Here is a 9,036-nt window from a genome sequence, read left to right on the forward strand (position 1 = left end):
TATTGCAGTGTTGACCCTTCTTTTTCAAGACCTCTGCAATTGGCCCTGGCATACTGTCAATCAACTTCTGGGCCACATACTGACTGACGGCCGCCCATTCTTGCCTAATCAATGCTTGGCGTGTGTCAGAATTTGTGGGTTTTTGTTTGTCCACCCGTCTATGAGTAGATGATCTGACAAGCAAGTTAAGTGTTAATAATTTAACAGCTAGTAACAGCACCGTGTCGTTCATTGCAACATCACATCCACCGTGCAGAACAGCAGATGGGACGATGAGATGAACAACGGATCAGGTGTACACACTATACGATGTGTATGATAAATCGTTCCAATTTGCATCCAAACAATATATCGTATGATACATTATATGATGTGTACCAAGCTTTAAAATAAAGATTTTTCCTACCTCTTCACCGACTTGGGGATACGCACAAAAAAACTTGAGGGCATAGGTAATGGCGATTTCCTTAAAACTGCTGGTGATGAGGAAATTACCTATTATTTAATTAGCAAATTCAAACTCACCCTCCAAACTGCCAGCGATGTGCATCGGGTTTTCAGGTGATGTGCGGCGGTTCTCTCTCAGTGCTTATCTGCAGCTTCTACCCAAAGTAAGGAAGCCATACATACAGCACAGCAAATAAAGTCTGTGTGCTCTGACTGACTATTGCCAGTGATGGTTGCTAGTAGACAGGAGGCCTCCCCCATGTGATATAGGGGCCCATACGATCACGGTGCCAAGATGTATGCAGGGAAAAGAGTGAAGTGACCATCCGTTGTCTCTTCACTGAAGTGCCAGGACTCCTGCGCATGCGTGGTCTGCAAACCTCTCCTGCACTGCAGCCATTTTTGTGGGGGCAGTAATTGTGATCTGTAGCCCATGGCTACAGCAGCGAGGGCCAAGCTCCGGAAAGCGCTTGGTAGGTCTGACATCATTGCATCCCCCAAAGAAACCTATCAGGGCTGAAGCTGCTGTTGCAAATGGAGGGACCACAGCAGTTATCTGTTGGGGTCCCTCCATAATGCATTGCAGGGATACTATATATTTGCGGATATTCCCTGACAACTGGTGTTTTCTGGGAATATGCCGCAAATCTATACTTATAAAGTTGTAATGGTTGTGTCTGTGCAGAAATGTACTCCTTGGGACTGTGTATAATCTCTATGCAGACAATTTTTTTTATTTATTTTTCAGAATTTTTGTTTGTTCGTTCCGGCGTCACGTAAAAACTATGAGATGAATTTGGATTGCGTTTTCAATATTGTATACCTTAGTCACCTAGAAAGAAACTGAGGTATGTTTTTATCTCAATGTGGCATCTGGTAGAGGAGCAATAAAGAAAAAACAGATGCTTGACACTCAGCGCGTGCAGTGTGCAGGCTCCTCAAGCCGAAAATTACTAAATGTATATAAATAAATATATTTTTGGGACAGATATACTTTTAGGGACTGTTTTGAACTATGGAGGCAAAACAAATTTTTATCGGAATTTGCACAGTCTCCTCTAGTCCACAATGACTATATATATATATATATATATATATATATATATATATATATATATATATATTGCACATCCCGAACGCAGTTATATATCTGTGTGTATCTATCTATCTATATATATATATATATATATATATATATATATCTTAAGATCTATTTCATAGTAAAACCCAAGTATATATTAAGCACTAATCAGGCAGCTTATCTTAACTTATGAAGTTGCAGTGTACATGTCAAGCCAGTGTATGCCGCACCAAGGCAAATACTACATATCATGGAGTCGCTGCTCATGTTACTTGCAATCTTTCCACATGGCACTATAAGGATCAGCACTTCCTCCTAATGCTGACTTCCTTCTTACCTCTCCAAACAAAAAATATGGTAGTTGCTCAAATCAGCTATACACTTCACTATCACCTTTTTTGCCCTTTTTGTGTGATGCCCTGGGGATGGTCCTTGGCTAGAATTTTTGGGGTGCCTTGCTTCTAGGACGTGAACCCCTTAATGTTAGGGACGCCAGTTTAGAGGAGCCTTGATGATTGGCCTGGCGCTTATTCATATATTTGCAAATGTATGTAACTAATACCTCTAAATCTCTATTATTATGTAGGATTTAAGTATTTTTGATTTTGCTACAGTGTGCTGGAGGGAAAATCCCTTTTTTCTGTGCTCAGTGTAAACCCCGCCCTTTACAAGCACCTGGGGTATGTCATTATAGCTGATTTGAGCAACTACCATATTTTTTGTTTGGAGAGGCATGAAGGGAGTCAGCATTAGGAGGAGGTGCTGATCCTTATAGTGCCATGTGGAAGTTTTTTGGGGTACCTCCAAGGTAAGTTAGCTCTAAGCTCATACATGTGCTGTTATCATGCAGTACAATCATTTGTAATTATATGACCCAGAGTGGGTGCTACTATTATGTAGCAATAATTATTTTGGGTTGAGCGTTTTGGAGTGGGGCCCCTGGGGTTGTTCTGGCTGGACCCTTCTCATGGCATCACCACTTAATTCACAGAATATTTTTATCACTTCTCTAATTGTTTGTATATTATGTCATTTTAATTCTTTCACACTTCATTAACACTTATTGATTTATCCTTACACATCTATCCTTTACACTTCACTACCACCTTTTTCTACTTCAGGGTCCATAGGGGGTCCACAGGGTTGACCTTGGGATATAGCTGGATCTGGATCCACGGGCACCACGCAGTTAAAGCTTTAGCTGCTCCCAGGATGCACTTGGGTCCATCCTCAGCTATACCCCGCCCCCGAGCCACAGGCACCCCAGTTTAAGTTGGTGCCCAGCCGGAGTCGGGTCACCCTGGGGGGGGGCTGCAGGAGCAGCCCCCAGAAAGCTATTTTATTTTTAAGAGTCATTTTTTTTTAACATATTTGGCTCTTCAGAGCGGTAGCAATGGACTGTCTATATAGACGTCCATTCTGCCGCTTCTACTCCCCGCTGGCGCCGCAACGCCAGTATTGCACTGGGGATCGCGGCGGGAGACCAGAGTCCGTACTAGTCCGGACTCTGGGGACCTTCCTGGGCTGCTGCCGGAGACGCCGGGGAGTAAAAGGTAAGCCGCGTGTCGCTGGTTAGCGGCGGTTCGCGGGTACCTTTTTAAAATGCCCCCGGTTCGTGGGGACAGACCGGGGGTTGCTAGCTGTGCCGGCGGGCTCCCCTTCCTCGGAGGCATATCCCGTCAGGCCACTAGACCACCAGGGTTACATTTGCGGCTAGCGGGAAGCCGGCAACCGGGGGTTAATTGCTAGCCAGGGGAGGAAGCCTTCCCTGTTTAGTGGCTCCTCCCCTCAGCTCAGCGCGCCTTTCAGCACGAAGTCTGGCGTCGTTGAGCTGCAGATTCCTCGGCCACTCCTCCTCCTGAGGTCTCTGGCGGCCATTTTCTCTGTGGCAGCGCAGATCTCTCAGAGAGCATGCGGACCGGTCCCCCTGTGTACCTCTCCCCTGTTGTAGGACAGCGTACACAGCACTATAGCCATCTCAGACACTGAATCTGGGCGGTTGATTGTAGAGGAAGGGTGCAGTGAGTATATCTTTCAGCCTGGTATGTGACTTTTGCTAGTGCTGCCTGTCTGTGCTTATTTCTACTTACTGTCAGCCTATACCTATCCATTTCCTTCTCCGAAGCCCTGCTGGTGTGTGGGGGAGGGGCGTTTCTACAGACCTCACTTATATAAATCACGTATTTGTGAGGTCCGTCACATACAGTTGTGTGCACACAGTGCCATATTGTGGGCTGTTGTTCAGCACACGGGTGAGTGTGCTTGATTCTGCTCTGTTGCCATATATATTTATTTATATAATATATTTTGTCATGTCGGAAGAGGAGATTGAGCACTCCATGGCTGCAGTGTTGGTCTCCTGCAGACGCTGTTCTGCAGGAGTGGATGGGGAGGATTTATCACAGGATGGCCTGTGTAGACGGTGCCAGGTGGTTCTTGGCCCGTCAAAACCCCCTATGATGCAGGAACCACCATGGGCGATGTTTTCTCATGTGCTGGTGTCTATTGCGGACCGTCTGTCGGTCCCGACTGCTGTCCCTACTAGGGTGTTGCCCCAGGCTGCCATCCCCCATTCCCCGGGTGTCCCGCAATTATTGCAGAGCCCCCCCGGGTCTCAGTCTGTTGGTCCTTATGCAGGGTTAACTATGTATATACAGTCTACCCCTGTGACGCAGCAGTCTGTGGTGCCCTTTCAGGCCCCTGTGACGGCTCCTCCACCCTGGGTGGATGTGCTCTCCAACTCAGTCCAAAATTTGGCAGCCGCGTATTCGGCTTTTCAATCAATGTTGCAGAGTGACATGCCTTCAAGGGCGTCAAAACGCACACTAATGGCGCAGGCGGCGCATTTATCGGACTCCGATGGGTCCTCAGATGATGTGGAGGTTCATAACGACACTGACTCGGACACCTCGGTCCAGGAGGTAGATACCAAGTCGTCCATTAATGTCCGAGCACCGGTTAGGGCGATGCAAGCCATTCTCCTAATAGAGGATGAGGCACCAGCTCCTAAATCGAAGTATCCTAGTTTCAAAAAGACTAAGGTGGCTTCTGCGGTGTTTCCCCTGTCTGATCAGTTGACGGCTCATATGGCGGTGGCTTGGCAGGCGCCCAGTAAGAGATTCCTGCCACAGAAGCGGTTAGTTTCTAATTATCCTTTTCCTGAGGCACATTGTAAAAAATGGGAAACTCCACCGGCGGTGGATTCCCATGTCACCCGTTTAGTAAGGAGCGCTACTCTGCAATTACCGTCTATATCCTCGCTGAAGGATCCCACGGACAGAAAAGTTGAGACTTGCTTAAAGTCCATTTACTCCCTCTCAGGGGCAGTGGCCCGACCGTCCATGACCATCTCCTGGGTGGCCAAGGCCATTGAGGGTTGGGCCAACGCATTAGAGGATACCTTTTACGGATGATGCTCCGGATATCCAGAGGCCGTTGTTAGGACAGATGAGAGACGCTGCTTCCTACATTGGAGAAGCCTCTTTGGATGCTAGTCTGCTGACCTCTCGAGTATCAGCTGCAGCAGTGTCTGCCCGCCGATCCTTATGGCTGAGGTCCTGGAGAGCGCACTGATTCAAAGAAAGGTCTGGAGGCCTTACCTTTCAATGGAGAATTGCTATTTGGTCCGGACTTGGACAAAATAGTGGATACCCTGGCTAAATCCAAGTCTGCTTTCCTCCCTTCAGCAGCAACACTTGCCAAGGTCCGGAGCTCGGCCTTTCGTTCCTTTTGGGTTCCGGGTAAGGCAAAAGGTCAGTCCTTCCCGAGGCAGTCGGCGGCTAAGACCGCCTCTAAACCCAAGAAGCAAGCCTGGAGTGCTCGGCACCCTTCTTCCAAGCAGGATAAACCTGCTGCCTGATGGGACGGGCCTCCCTCTGGGGGACCTCACAGTGGGAGGCCGACTTCTCCAATTCGCCCAGTGTTGGCACAATACCACCACGGATGCCTGGGTTCGAGAAGTAGTCTCTCATTGGTACGCCCTGTCTTCGGTTCAGGCCGCCCCACCAGTTTTTTTGTACGAGTCCTTCTCTGGACAAGACCAAAGCTTCCCAGATTCAGGTAGCTATAAAATCCTTGCTACAAGCAGGGGTCATTGTTCCCGTTCCGCAGTCTCAACGCGGGACGGGGTACTATTCTACTCTGTTTCTGGTACAGAAGCCCAATGGTTCTCATCGCCCTATCCTGAATTTCAAGTCTCTGAACAGATACTTCAGGGTTCCCAAATTCAGGATGGAAACATTACGTTCCATAATTCTGGCGATGGAACCCGGGGATTACATGGTCTCCCTGGATATCCAGGACGCCTATCTCCACGTGCCCATAGCACCTGCACACCAGCGGTATCTGAGGTTTGCTATCCTGCAACATCACTACCAGTTTCAGGCGTTGCCTTTTGGCCTTTCCACGGCTCCGAGGGTGTTCACCAAGGTGATGGCAATGATGGCTGTCCACCTACGGGGCAAGGGTATACGGCTGCCGCCGTATCTGGACGATCTTCTTCTGCTGGCGAGCTCCCCGGAGGTACTTCTTCGACATCTCCACCTGACCATTGCTTGTCTTCAAGCACACGGGTGGTTGATAAACTGGAAGACGTCATCTCTGATCCCATCGCAATGGATGGTCCATTTGGGAGCCCTTCTGGATTCTCGTCAGCAAAGGATTTTCCTGACTCCAGAAAATTTGTCCTCCCTACAACTGAGGATACACAGTTGCCTGAGCAGTTGCAGGGTGTCGGTCCACTCGGCAATGAGAGTTCTAGGGTCCATGGTGTCGGCATTCGACATGGTGGAGTTTGCCCAGTTCCATTCCAGGCCCCTGCAGGGGCAGATTCTGTCCGAATGGAATGGGTTCCCTCACCGGATCCGATTCCAGACGCTGGTCTTGTCCCCGGAAGTGCGCCGGTCTCTAGCTTGGTGGCTTCAGACGGCTCATCTCATCGAGGGTCGCCCCTTTTGGATCCCGGCCTGGGTTCTGCTCACAACAGATTCCAGTCTCCGGGGTTGGGGGGCAGTGACCAGCTCATTGTCTCTTCAGGGCCGTTGGTCTGCGGAGGAAGCAGTTCTTCCCATAAACATTCTGGAGCTGCGGGCCGTGTACAGGGCTCTGCTGTCGTCAGGCACCGCTCTTCATGGAATGGCGGTACAGGTGCAATCCGACAACGCCACCATGGTGGCGTACATCAATCACCAGGGAGGAACTCGCAGTCGAGCGGCGATGTTAGAGGTGTCTCGCATCCTGACTTGGGCGGAGTGCCACCTTCCTGCGATCTCTGCAGTCTTCATCCTGGGAGTCCTCAACTGGGAGGCGGACTTCCTCAGCCGTCACGACGTGCACCCAGGGGAATGGTCGCTACATCCAGAGGTGTTTCAACTTCTCGTGGACAAATGGGGACTGCCGGAGTTGGACCTGATGTGACGGGAGGCCAACTACAAGTTTCCCGTTTAGGGCTCAAGGACAAGGGACGCAGGCGCAAGTCTGGTGGACGCGCTGTCGGTGAAGTGGACATTTCACCTAGCGTACCTGTTTCCTCCGATCTCCCTGCTGCCTCGGGTACTAAGAAAAAATCAAACAGGACGGAGGCACGTTTCTGCTGGTGGCTCCAGCGTGGCCCAGACGTCCTTGGTACTCCGATCTCAGGAGCTTATCCATCGACGTGCCGTACCTTCTACCTCAGCGTCGGGACCTGCTGTCTCAGGGGCCCTGCCTTTACCCGGATCTGGGTCGACTGTCTTTGACGGCGTGGCTCTTGAGACAGCCGTCTTAAGGTCCCGGAGATTTTCAAGCTCTGTCATCAGTACCATGCTGAGGGTGCGTAAACCTGCCTCCACTCGGATTTACCACAGGGTGTGACACACTTACTTTCAGTGGTGTGAGTCCAGAAACTTTGATCCTCAGGTGTTCAGGGTTTCTAGGATTTTGGCATTTCTCCAGTCAGGTCTTGACCTGGGCTTACGTCTGGCTTCCCTGAAGGTTCATGTATCGGCTCTGACTGTGTGGTTCCAACGTAGGATCGCTACACTGCCTGATGTTCACACCTGTATCCAAGGTGTTCTTCGAATCCAGCCTCCCTTTGTGCCTCCAGTGGCTCTGTGGGACTTCGCGGTGGTTCTTCGGGTCCTGCAGGGACCTCCTCTTGAGTCGGTTGACCTCAAGTGGTTAACACTTAAGACTGTTTTTTTTCCTGGCAATTGCTTGAGCCAGGAGGGTATCTGAGTTGGGGGTGCTTTCCTGTAGACCCCTCTTCTTAGTTTTTCACCAGGACAGAGCGGTGCTTTGCACTCGTCCTGAGTTTTTGCCTAAAGTAGTCTCTAAGTTCCACATCAATCAGGAACTTGTGGTGCCAGCTTTTCAGTCACCTGATCTTACAGCTGGTGAGGCTTCGTTGGACGTTGTCCGTGCCCTCAGAATTTATGTGGACCGGACTGCTTCTGTTAGAAGGTCCGATTCTTTGTTTGTCCTCTTTGGTTTTCACAGGAGGGGTTGGCCTGCCAACAAACAAACTGTTGCCCGTTGGCTTTGTTCTGTTATTCGTGAGGCTTATATACAGGAAGGTTTACCTGTCCCAGCCTCTCTTAAGGCTCATTCCACTCTGTCTGTGGGTCCTTCTTGGGCTGTTAGACGTGGTGCCTCCGCTGTTCAGCTGTGCAAGGCAGCCACTTTTGACACCTTTGCCTCTCAAGATGCATCCTTTGGGCGCTGGATTCTCCTTTCTGCACAGGAGCGTCCCCGCCCTTAGTTGAACTGCTTAGGGACATCCCCAAGGTCAACTCTGTGGACCCCCTATGGACCCTGAAATAGAAAACAAGAGATACGGTAAGAACTTACCTTTGTTTCTACAAAGTCCATAGGGTCCACAGGGCGCCCGCCCTGACGCACCTGGCTTCAAATGGGCTGTGTTGCTGGTCACCAGTTTTCCGTCTCCCATTTCTGTGAGTATGGTTTCTTGTGTGTTCCAGTCTTACTTCTCTCTGTTTAGTCTTCTCCTCCGGCCTTGGCTGCTTACCAACTGGGGTGCCTGTGGCTCGGGGGCGGGGTATAGTGGAGGACAGACCCAAGTGCATCCTGGGAGCAGCTAAAGCTTTAACTGCGTGGTGCCCGTGGATCCAGATCCAGCTATACCCCAAGGTAAACCCTGTGGACCCTATGGAGTTCGTAGAAACAGAGATAACAAAGGTAAGTTCTTACCATAGCTCTTGTTTTTCCCCTTTTCGTGTGATGCCCTGGGGATGGTCCTTGGCTAGAATTTTTTGGGGTGCCCTGCTTCTCGGACGTGAACCCCTTAATGTTAGGGATGCCAGTATAGAGGAGCCTTGACGATTGGCCTGGCGCTTATTCATATATTTGCAAATGTATGTAACTAGTACCTCTGAATCTCTATTATTATGTAGAATTTAAGTATTTTTGATTTTTTACAGTGTGCTGGAGGGAAAATTCTTTTTTTCTGTGCATTTTGTGATCAATGTCTACAATATAAAATATAAATCACAATATTAGATGCCACTACTGTC

The sequence above is a fragment of the Taudactylus pleione genome, unplaced genomic scaffold (genome assembly GCF_031769625.1).
Source record: "Taudactylus pleione unplaced genomic scaffold, aTauple2 ptg000652l, whole genome shotgun sequence".
NCBI classification, from domain to species: domain Eukaryota; kingdom Metazoa; phylum Chordata; class Amphibia; order Anura; family Myobatrachidae; genus Taudactylus; species Taudactylus pleione.